Raw genomic sequence first — 13,095 nt, 5'->3', positions numbered from 1 at the left:
ATTAAGAAGGGCAACATTTTTTTTATGAACAACTGGAAAGAGGGTATGAAGGTTTCTGAAAGTATTATGTCAAAATTAGAAGCTATGAATTGAAAAAGAGGAAGCATGTAGGCTAAAATAGGCCACTATGGTTTGAATAAAGTGAGCAACAATAATGGAAATGATCTGCAAGCAAAATCTGTTTATAATAGTAATAATCAAAAATCACTGCGCTGGGAATGAGTGACTCAAAATCGAAATAGCTAAATAGACCAGCAGCAACTATGTGTGTAAGTGAGTCTAATGTGTGGCAGATGAGTTGCGCTCGGTCTAGTTGTGAATGGGTGTGAAAGTGATCACTCAAAACCAAATTTTTTATTTTTCGTTTTTTATAACGTATCACTTGTTGTTTAACTATTCACTGGATTTTATATATAGGTGCTTTTATTGATTGTTTATTCACATATTATTGCTTCATGACTATGCTTATACGGATGCTTTCAATATAACTGATTTGTTTAGCCAGCTAAAGCTCACCACACACATACAATACACTCAAGTACCACCGGGTTGTGTTTTGCAGCTTCAACCACTAATTCACTATCACTAGTGGAGACATCTACTTTATATTTAACATTTTTTATTATATTTTGTTATCTGAAGGTGATCTCCCCCCTTTGGTTTTGAGAGATCACTTTCACACCCATTCACAACTAGACCGAGCGCAACTTATCTGCCACACATTAAAATCTGTTTATAGTTGTAAATGTCTGTTAATAGTTGTAAATGTCAGGCTTGTACTGCTTATGTCTTTGTAATATCCCCTTTGCACACTGTACCAATGTACCCCAAAATACAACAGGTGCTGGAACAACTGGTGGATGGTGCCACAATGTACGATCTAGAAGATATGTTGTCTGCACACCATTCTGCTTCGGAATGTCCTTTTTATTTGTATTCCTTTTGCATTCACATGTCATGCTACAGGAATACAAATAAAAAGGACATTCCGATGCAGAATGGTGTGCGGACAACATATCTTCTAGGTTTGTACTGCTGTCTTTGACTCAGTTGAGTAGATATCCCAACACTTCCTGTCCCTTTGACCTCCTGGGATTTGGAGCATAAATGTATACATATAGTAACATGGAAATAATCTGGACGCAAATGGAAAAAAACAAACAGAGCTCTATTTAAAAGATGGCATAGATTGTCCTAAGTCTGACATTTAGTGAGATTCAGAACATTTTATGGACCTTATTTATTACAGACAAAAATCAACATGTATGAATATCAGAAAAGTAAAGAAATATAGAGGTCTGATGTTAACAAGCTGAATACAGATGATGTATAAAGCAGACATTCTGGAAGAAATCATTAAGAATATACAACAGAAAGTATAAATAATGAACAGGAAATAGAGCTAAAGATTGGAGACAATAAAAAAGTGATATTAGATTCTGCAGAAAAAGTTGCTATGAAACTTTACAGAGAAAAGTACATTGGTTTGATGAGGAGCGTAGAAAGAAATGGAGGTAGGAATAAGGACACATTTATAACAAAAGAAAGAAAAACAAGAGCAAAGAATAATGGTAGATGAATTATGCAGGAAGGAAGTAAAAGGGAAAAAGTTAGAAATATGTTCAAAGAAATAAGTGAAATAAAGAAAGGGTTTTAGCTGTGAATGATGATTCATAGAAAATGAAACTTTACTGGGAATGAAAAGAAAATATTTAAATTGCTTGGCTGAATCCTTTTAAGAACTATTAAACAACCCAATTAAAGTGAAATTAAAGTCAAAAGGGCTTTAAGCTATTTCAAATGCTGTTTAGAAACACTTACAATGGATGCTGCTTCTTGATGTTTAAAAGTTTTAGTTTCCTGCAGAATTAGCTGGTCCCCTGACCACTGGCCCTAATATCCTGTTTTAGGGTGGCTCCTTTCCCTTGCAGGGTCTTATGGAGCCACTATTTTGTGTGCTAGTGAGACACAGCAGGGCTCCCTGCTCCCCACTCATCCTTCCTCCCTTCTCCAAGCTAACAGATGGACTGCTACTGGAGATCTGAAGATTTCTCTGTCCCTTATACTCTTGTACCGGACTAGAAGTTTAGGGAAGCTGAGTTGAAAATGCATTCCAATCATTTATAAGGGTAATAGACAAGGGGTTGTCAAAAAAGGCATGGAGAACTGGGTACTGCCATGGGGGACATGTACCAATGCAAAAAAAAAACCTTGCAGTGGTACTACCTGAGGGGGTACCCTAAGGACAAAAATAACAAAGTACCTTCATGCTGGTCCCTGCAGCCTGTCTCCTTTTCTGTTCCAGCAATGGAATGTCCCTCAGCGTCCTCACGTCTTATACACCAAGGACGTGCTGTCAGGGGAGGCAGAGCCTCACTTTGTATTATGAAGGAAAAAGCCGTCAGCTTCAAGTCTGAAACTGACGGCTTTTTCTCCTTTCAGAGCGGCTTCTATCAGGTTACACAGCAGGGAAAGCCTCCCCCGCTGTGTAACCTGTCATGGACGGAGCGCTGCCTGTTAATTATAGGTGGCGCTGCATCCGGCTTTTGACAGGTAGTTAGGTTACACAGCAGCGGGCTTCCCCACTGCTTGTGTAACCTAACTATTAATGCAAGAGCTGTGTACGCCTCTACTCTTTGTTAGAGGCGTACACACTGTGGATGACTCGGACCAAGAGCACTGAAGGGGTTTTTAATAGAAGAATTAAGTGACTGCAGAATAAACATCAGTGTTCATCTGGTCAGCAGCAAAATGATTTTAAATAGCAAGGCTAGGCCCAATTAACCAGAAACAAAGAGCACAGGCTGGGGCTTTACTACAAAAATATAGATACTATTTCATCTATGGGGGATAGAAGAGTGCAGTGAATGTAAGTGATGTAATGTGAGGTGGTTTAGATGCACACTGTTCTAGCACTTCTTTATTTTTCTTTCAAAAGACACAAATAAAAGGGAAAATACCCTAATTAATAATAATTTTAAAAAAATGTTAAGGTGCTGACAGTTGAAGAGCTAGCTATCAATCAATTGTTGTGGACAGATACTGCTCCTTAAAAGGATGGTTGTACAGGCGTGTGCACACAGGGAGGGCACATAAAAAAATGTACTCCAGAATTGCAACTCAAAGAACTTATGCATAGTTTGTAGATATTAACTCTACCCCTAAAATCTCATACAAGCTGTACCAACTGGTAATATTATGGTAAAGTTGATTGTTTGGGTACTTTGTGTTGTCTCCCACAACTCCCTGCCTGTAAAGCACCTTGTCACATACTCTCCCAAAGGTAAAATTAAGCTTCTGTGCTGATGCACATACCCCAATGTACTGTTGGTTTTGTTTTAAAGACAAGGTAAACATCAGCCAGATATCTGGAATTTTTAAACAGACCAGCTGGGGGTTCCTGGGTCACATCATTGACCAAATATGTTTATGACTATACTTGTTCAATGGCGTCACCCACAATCCCCAGGTAGTTTGTTGACATACAGCAGCCAGATGGGGATCTGTACTTTGCAATGGGAGTAGTGGTGGGTGAACACCGCTGGCTTCAAATCGGCAACTTTTCATAACTAATAATAAATATAGAAAATGAACTGCGCCAATAAGCAAGCTAACAGCTACAAGGCACTAGAATGTACACCCACTGTGAGTGTGTATACCTGAAAAATGAATAAGTAAATGTGCCGAGCTCCAACAATGATGAGATATAAAGAGTATAAAAAAACAGTGACTCAAACAAATGTCAGTTAAAAAAATCAATCAGGTGTAAAGTCTTTAAATCTTCATAAATCTGCAAAAATGTCCAAATATAGCAATAGTGATGAATATTTCTTGTTCCTTCACCAAATGCACCACGTGCACCACACCAGATATAGGGGTGCTCACCTTATTGATAGACCCCAGCAAGAGGTCAAACCAGGCAATTCCCTTCTTAACCAGGGGAGGGGGCCACCTTTAATGGATAAAGTGAAGTTGTGTTTAGTAATTGATCATGTGCAAGGAAAAATCCTCCTCAGCACATAATTGGGTACCGTATATACTCGAGTATAAGCCGTCCCGAATATAAGCCGAGGTACCTAATTTTACCACAAAAATGGGGTCATCTGGCAGTCTCCGGCCACCTAAATTAGGACCCGGAGACTGCCAGATGACCCCGCTCGGAGCGCCGCACACCGAGCAGCAGTGACGCGACGCTCGGCGAGGTAAGTAAGATGACGCGCTGGCGCTGACTCGAGTATAAGCCGAGGGGGGCACTTTTCACCCAAAAAAATGGGCTGAAAATCTCGGCTTATACTCGAGTATATACGGTATTTGTAATAAATATAGCTTTACTTTAACATTCGTTACTCATTGTTGTGGAAATGTTATTATATGGAATTATGTGGACATTTTATTCTAGGATGTGTGTGTTTTAGGTATTGTCATCTGTCTCCCTGTGTCGGATGTAACCGAGGAACGCTCTAGCAGAGGGTACTTGGGTTGAATCGAGACCAGCAGTAAAACCGTCAGTATGAAAACCTTCTCATGGGCTTGGAGACATGTTCACAGTGTGTGGAGGCGTTTGCCGGTTTGTGAGTACTAAGTGCACTGCACTGGGCTCCTTGCCTTCAAACGTATGTACACATTAGCGAAGTCCGTATAACGAGATGCGTATTATACCTCTATTGCGGACTGCGCTATCCCTTTTGGATACATATCTGCTTTTATAAGAAGACATAATCTGCCTTGTCCGTATACTGGTACCGTATATAGATAACCGCATTAGCAATGTCTCCTCAGATAGTCTCTAACCTGTAAGAACAAGTAGAATGCTCTTATTAGATAATGGTCACTCTGAGCAGTATTGAGTAGGGTCCATGCTGACGATGATGGGGGATGGGCAACCACATGGCTGTTCGGCCATGTTGGTGTATTCCCCTTTTCCTTTTAATGTGTACCTGTACTTTTTGGGCTGACTGGCTGAGGTTGTAAAGCCATCTCCCACTGGCGTCGTCCTTTGACCTTAATAAATGAAGGAGCTGGTGGGTCTGTTCTGCCCTTTTCTACACTGACTCCACGATGAAAACATGACCTGTGTCCTGACTCTACATGACTCTACAGAGGTACCTCCGGTCCTTGCACAAAAGAGCTTAATACAACTGTGCTTTTAAGCACGGGGAAATTCTTTGTGTGCACTTTTGGCGCACTTTAGCGCAGCATGGATTTGTACGTTTAACCAAGCTAATTTGCATAACATCATCACTGCTGATTAAGCCAGTAGTGAAGTCTTGTTCAAATGCACTAACCTTGCATTTACATTATTAACAAACAGTAAGAGAGCTTTGCAACAAGCCATCTCTAACTTTGACTTATCGTGGCTTGTACTGTGGAGTAATTCATGCCTTCATTCATACAGGCATAAAGAACAGGCATTAACATTATGTTGAAGCTCTCCAAATGCATTGAAAAGCCAATATATTTTACATTGAGAGTGAACTGTACAATACATATTTAATCTCTATGATCAACCACATGCTCAAAACATCAAGGTTTCTTCTTTGATGTTCGTTTATCTGTGCATGCTTGTACATCTTTACAATAAATCTTATGATCTAGCAAGACAAACAAGAGAATTAAGCATTTTAATTTAAATGGAACCTTGCTGAATATACCAGGAGCTGGCAATGTCTAAAAGCCGTGATCTTTGAAGCATTAGGTAGGAAAGGAAGTCTCTGTTATCTAGTACACATTTAAAATTTGCAGAGCATTTACATTGTGTTGATTTTGATCTGGCCTGCATCGTTTGGCAGGCATGGGCAACTTGCAAAGCTTGCAAGACACCTCAATTCGGGCATGCCAAAAATACACCAATAGCGTTTGTCATGCATTTGCAAAGTGTTAGGAACCAAGCATTCCAGAAATCCCTGTGAAATTATGCAGCATATGATAGAGGATTCTCCGCAGCCATTCCCTTTATGCATGTTTTTAGGACACAATGGATGTACTTAAGCAAAGTAAGTTGAAAAGATAAATGGATTATTATTATTATTTTTTTTGGGTGGGGGGGGCATTCTCACTTTATTAATGCCTAATTTAATTTCTCATCTACTTTGCCAAAATCAAGCTAACACTTGTTCTTGTTTGACTGAGGCCTAATTTTTAATTACAATTTTTAGAGCTATCTATATGTGGTTAAATCTTGTAATAATGTACAAATATATCTTCAGATCTATTAAAAAAAACAGTGTTTTGCCAAACTATAGTTAAACGATATAAATTATAAACCATATAACAAAAAAGTTATTGCTACAGAAATATTGCAGGTATTGACATAGAAATATTAACACCTCCTCATAGTATTTTTAATGTTAAAGCTTCATATTAATTAAAAATATATATTTTTGTTTAGTACGTGAAACACGATGGAAGTCCCTGTGAGACCAATTTAAAAAGGGATCTACATTTATTACCAAACAGCCAAGTGGATCTGGTGCACCAAAAATGAGTAAGCCCATTGACTTGATGGTAATTTTTGAAAACGTTCATGGAAAATGAAGTCAAGAGTGTTTTCCCATTTCACTTTAGCATCCGTTGGGATTTTTTGCTGTCTGAGTTGCTATTAGACATGTGCGATTCGTTTCATTATGAATCGAAATTCGTACGAATTTTCCTGAAATTCCGAATTTCGGAGCATCCGAAATCCGAATGGCAGTTTCCGAATTATATCCGAAATACGAAATTCCGTTAACGAATTTCGGATCCGAATTTCTTTGAAACAGGAACTAATATTACCCCTGTAAATGAGGTTGAACAACATGACAAGATTTTTTTTTTAATCCGAAATACAGATCCGCTGCTGCTGAGGGTTGCATTACAATACACAGGCAGGAAATACGAAATTCCATTGACGTATTTTCGTTCCGTTACGAACATTCGTTATATTGAAGGTAAAAAGCAAAGTACATTTATATTGGAGTTGATGGTAGTTTTTTTTAAAGTCCGAAATACGGAATTCGGATACGGAATCCGTTAACGGAATTCGTATTTCGGATAAAAAAACAACTACCACATCGACTCCAATATTAACAAAGGTATTTTTGCTTTTTAACTTCATCATAACGAATGTTCGTAAAGTTACGAAAATGTGCCGAAACTAATGAAAATACGTATTTCGTACGAATCCAAATTGAGTTTCGGAAACGAATTACGAAATACGAAATAATGGATATTAGAAATGGAACGAAACGAAACGGAAAACATTTTTTGACAGCGCACAAGTCTAGTTGCTATTGGGGAGATTTTATTTTACTTACTGTCAAGATAGGAAACAATCAAATATCTCTCCATTAGGCACATAAAAATAAATTAAAATATGTATTTTTTAATATTTAGAACATTAAGAAACTTTGCAGATAGTAAATATAGCATACATGCCTCCAAAGAAGAGGATGAACTAGATGTGGAGGAAGAAGATGCAGAGATTATTACCTGTGTTTAGTCATCAACTCCAAAATCAAACTTAAAGAAAAACTCCAGGAAAATGTTTTCTTAACTCTTGCAGTGGGGCTACCCCCGCACTGCAAGGGTTAAGTGCTCATTTGCATCTAGGGAGAAAAATTACAAAGATATACTCACCCGAAGCCCTGAAGGGGCAGCACATTGGAATATTCCTCAATGTCTTCATGTCTAATATTTGTAGTTCTTCTTTAAGCACTGGTAAACGATCCTAAGAGCAAGAGGGTGAGAAATGTCCAGTTTCAAAATTCAAAAAGCCATCAAAAACCATGATACACAACAAGCATCATCAGATATAATGACTGTGTTGGGATAGAGAAGATAGAGCAACTCAGTAAATCTCGTCAGAGGAGAACAAGGATCAGAGGATGAGATGAGAAAACACAGGTTTTCTGTGCTCACTGGACTATGGCATGAGACAAATGCCACAAGAGAAACTTAAACTTAAATTTGACCACCATAATACATAGAATTACCCCTTTATATCATACTCATTGCCATCATACTTGCATCATTCTTTATACACTCACACCTCTCCATGGCTATACACAGTACAATCCCAAACAAACCCATCCACCACACTAGGAAATATCTCCACATATTCATCATATACCATTGACACAACTCAAGCCTTAGGGTCCATTGCACGTAATGCAATGCAAAGGCGTTCTTTCACTCCTGCCACCCCTTTACCTCACATCATCTCCAGAACCATTTTACCATAACCCATAAAGCAAAACGTTTTGCAATGCATGCATGCATTTACCCCATGTATTGATGTTTTAAAGACTCTGCCAGTAAAATAAAAAAATACCTGTAGATCTGCCAGAAATGCACTGGGCCAAAGGCGAGGTAAAAAAAAAAGAATTTCAGCAGGATTGCATACCATTCAAAATAAAAACTTGGCAATTTTGCTGTAATTTTATTTTTGCAAATATTTTGTAGGGCAACTGGGGGTTAAACAACTAATTGGTGAATGTATTTGTTTTGAAATTGCAATCACATACCAAGCAATATAACAAACAACATATTGGATTGTACATTATTACAAGATTTAACCACTTGAAGTCCATGGTGTTAAACCCCCTTCCCATCCAGGCTATTTTTCAGTATTTAGCGCTGCAGTACTTTGACTGACGTTTATTCTGTCATGCAACGCTGTACTGAACTGAATTGTATACCATTTTTTAGGGACACATAGAGCTTTCTTTTGGTGGTATTTAATCACCTCTGGGGGTTTTATTTTTTAATATATTAAGGAAAAATGACCTAAAACAAAACAAAAAAACTGGTTCCCCTAAAGTAAATGATAAAACATTTATTATTACCCAATTTTTTGGTCAAATATAAAAGGTGGGGTCACGTCGGGGTAAACAGACACCAAACATGTCAAGCCTTGAAAATTGCACGCACGTGCGAAACCTAAAAAAACTACAATACCCAAAATTGGTCATAGGTGACGCTTTAAAAGCTTTTACCGTTCATCAGTTTAGTGTTATCAGTGATCGATGGCCCTAAAATGATTGCTCTCACTGCGACGTTCGCGGCGATATGCAACATGTGTAGCGCAATTGTAATTGTCACACGATGGCGCATCGAACGTGTATTTATGTTTATATGTGCGTAAACGTGGGGTTGGGGGACTTAAACATTTTGGGGGGGGTTAACTTTCTTTATATGTGACTTTTATTTTGTTTAACTTTTTTTAATTTATTTTTTTTACACTTATTGTTATTGCTATTACATAGGGGGATAACAATCCCCCTATATAATAGAAAAGGCACACTGACAGGTCCTCTTTATCTCCATAGGGGTCTCTAAGTCACCTGTGGACCCCAAAAGAAGCTGATGAAGCACAGATCTGCTTCATCAGCTTCTTCTCTCTGGCCAGATGACTGACAGGTGAATGCGGAAGTGATGTATTAAACATTACTTCCGCATTCACAGTACGGAGGGAGATCAGCAAGGAGGAAGATGCTGACCTCCCTCCCTTCTTACCTCCTGACACCCTCCCAAGTGAAGGCCTTGGACTGGGAATGTTAAATGTTTCTTCTATAACCCAGATAGCAAGCAATTGAACTGCAAGTTTGAAAATGACTTGCTAAACTATTGCAGACTTGCCGACCTTCACAACTGCGTTGCAGTATTACAGCAAGTCTGCATTGCAAGTCTCCAGACCAGCGAGCTCTCAGAGCTCTTGCTAAGACCTGCAGGACTCTTGCTGTAGACTTGCCAAGCAAAGTTGCTACAAATTCAAAAAGTGTCAACTAGAACTTGTGCTGCAAGTGTTCTACAAGTCTACAACTTGCCAGGAATATGTGCAGCAAGTTAACAAGAATTACAATTTAACCCTGCCACAAGTTTGTAGCAAGTTATCCTTGCTATCTGGGAACCCTCTTTCCCGCTGGAAATTCGCTAAAGAACTTGGGAGTCAGAAGAGCGTTCATAGGCACCAAGGTCAATAACTACAAACTTGTAATTGCTCTCTGCAATAATCATCAGCACAATGGGGACATATTTCTTACACTTAGAGTTGTAGAATTTGGAGCCACTTTTTAGGTGCAATTTAATCCAAATGTGCTTGTCATCCAATTCTTCAATTTAGTGGGGAAAGTTGCTGTTCAAAGGCTTTGCTTATGTCGTAGGCTCTGGCATTGCAATACCCTTCATCAGGCTACAAAGAGTATCACAGGTACCATGCACAATGCAGTGTATAGTGACTTGCTCAATAGGAACAGGAAATGCGAGGAAGAAACGGTTTTGCCTGTTGCTAACAACCAGCAAAGAAAATGCAATATTAGCACTCCATTTCTCCTCTCCTCACCTCTCCTCTCTTGACTCTATCACTCAGGGGGGATGAAAGGAATCACGGCCGCGCCGACAAAACGGCAGGAAAGTGCCATTTTCGGCCGGCGCCCCCCCTTCACTTTTCGCCCGGGGCCTGAGCCCCTGCTGCACCCCCGGTTGTTACGCCACTGTATCACTTCACTATATAAATGTTGCTGAAAAAGGCATATCTATGTTCATTATAACAAGCAACCTCACTAAAAATTGTTTTATGTTTTTGTGCTTGTGCCTATTGGAAGGTATTCTGTTTGCTTTCTGTCCTTACAGCAAGTGAAACGAAATTTTCCCAATAGAAATAAAACCCAAACAGACACTTTTATCTTTCTCTGTTCTATCCAAAATAAAAGTATTTGGAGTAGGACTAACTATGAAACTAGGTAATACATAAATTACATGTAAAGTCCAGTTGCCTTGACTTCATTTTTACAGATATACTTTGACCTGGATAAATGAGAACTGTAACAAGCCCCTGCTTGCTCGGTTCCACTCTCCCGGCACTCCTCTGCTGCTATTGGATCAGATTTCAGACCGCACATCTGATTCTTCGATTGTCCGATAATCCGGGATTCAAACTACAGCTATGTGCCGTTCGAATCCAGTTGTGATAGCTCAGAACAAACACCAGGCAGGCTGTATGTAAGTTCCAATAGGGATCTGCTTTATTGAAGACCAGCTCAGTATGTATACAGTTCAAGAAGTCTAAACACATAACGTAATCAAACATGAACAGCATGCAAACAGACATCCCCTCCCTGATGCCTTAACGAATGAATAGGGGGAGAGGAGACACATGTGATGAGATTATCTCCTGAGTGTATCATAGGGTGATCTACTCATCTACACCCGGAGTCAGCTACTCCTAGAATCAGCTATCCTAATCCCATCATCAACACAATACAACAAAGGGACCAATAAACTGTAACAGTTCAATGTCCAGAATTATCCCCCTTCAGTGCTCCTGGATTCACAGCCTGTACCTATAATACACACAGGGTCATCCAAATTTAATGCCAGGGAAAATGTACAGTACATCCCTCTACACATAAACCTAGTAGAATGGTTAATTGTAACCCCAAGAGGTCCGAGGGGGGTCTCCATAGTTCTGGGTCCATAGTCAGTAGGAAGGAGGCTAGCCCCCAGGCTCCCCCAACAGCACAGGTGACAGTTCAGTCCGTCACAAGAACCTTCACAGACATAACCATAAAAGTGTTTGCAGTTAACTGCATAACGCATAGTACATATATACGTATATGAAAGTGACCTTGGTAACTCTCTGGGAGTAAATAGGGTGCACCCACTACTGACCAAATGCCCTCTTCTTCCTCCACAGGGTCAATTGATCAATAATCATCTTACCAAGCCAAGCTGAGTCTCAGGCATATGACTATATAGCAATCTTGAAAAAGACAGTTGCGTTTACAAGCAAGAAAATAGAGCAAACATATAGCAAAATCCACCACAGGAATCCATCACAAAAAAAAAATGACAGATCACACACCAAAAAGTAATCAGGCCTCAAAACAGACCACTTCCTGTGTTCCTTCCTTAAACTGTTTCCCTTAAAAAAAAAAAGGGGGGGGGGTATTAGGAGAGCTTCAGCTAACACCTTTGTTAATGTTTAAAATGCATTTGCAATGCTTGTGAAATGTGTGAACTTCTGTAGGGTGGTTGTTTTTGTTTCCCATTTCCCCATTGTGCCTGTGTATTTTGAAAAGTAGCCACTGCACCAAGGTCGCTCCTGTCATGGACTACAATCTCACATTTAGTTAGTTAATTTGTAGTGAGATTGTAGTCCATCACAAGAGTGAGCTTGGAGTGGTGGCTACTTTAAAACACACACAGACACCATGGGGAACAGAAGTAGCCACCCTCCAGAAGGAAGGGCAGTGTCAGGACAAATTCAGAAATGATTTGTGGATCTAAAGAGTGATTTAAAGGAGAACTGTAAAGTGAGTGATTTCCACTCATCCTCATAGTTAGAGCCGACGTGTGACAAAGAAGCTGTCACTGGTCGGCTCTATCATTCGGGAAGTGAGCAGAAACATGCACCGATCTGCTAACTTCCCGATCGTCTCCCTGCAGTGATCGGTGACTCGGTGACTATCAGGGATTCCGCAGGGATTCCCCCTCCCCTCTCTGATCCTCCAGCACTGAGTGGAGGAACAAACGGGGGAGGGGGCGGGCACAGCTGGCTATGTCTCTAGATAGGCAGAGCCAGCTGTCACTCACGCAGCTGGGTGGATCCAGACAGTATTGTCAGGATCCGTCCTGGCTGTGGCACTCTCGGTACATCACTAGACATGTGCGATTCGTTTCGTTACGAATCGAAATTCGTACAAATTTTACTGAAATTCGTAAATTCGGAAAATTTAACTTCATCATAACGAATGTTCGTAAAGTTACGAAAATGTGCCGAAACTAACGAAAAATCGTATTTCGGAATAGGACAGGTGATTTTCATTCACTAGCTTTCTTTTTTCATTCTTTTATTTTCATCTTGTGATTCTGCCAGTAACACATTTCCTGTCCTAGGATGGTTCTGTTGTCCTGTCTTCTGTATCAGATCAACAGAAACAAGATAAAAATTTAGATCTCCTCCCTATATCCTATAGTCCATAACATAGAGTCATCTATAGTCCTCAGAGAACAATGTAATTAATGCCAACACCAGCAAAGAGCACAGAAAGTTATCCGCTCACTAGATTTCTGGCAAGATCAACGGGTATTTTTTTCTGCAGATATAACAAAATTATT

The sequence above is a fragment of the Nanorana parkeri genome, unplaced genomic scaffold (assembly GCF_000935625.1).
Source record: "Nanorana parkeri isolate BGI_ZX_2015 unplaced genomic scaffold, ASM93562v1 scaffold663, whole genome shotgun sequence".
Lineage (NCBI taxonomy): Eukaryota > Metazoa > Chordata > Amphibia > Anura > Dicroglossidae > Nanorana > Nanorana parkeri.
Note: the sequence above shows the minus strand (reverse complement) of the source record.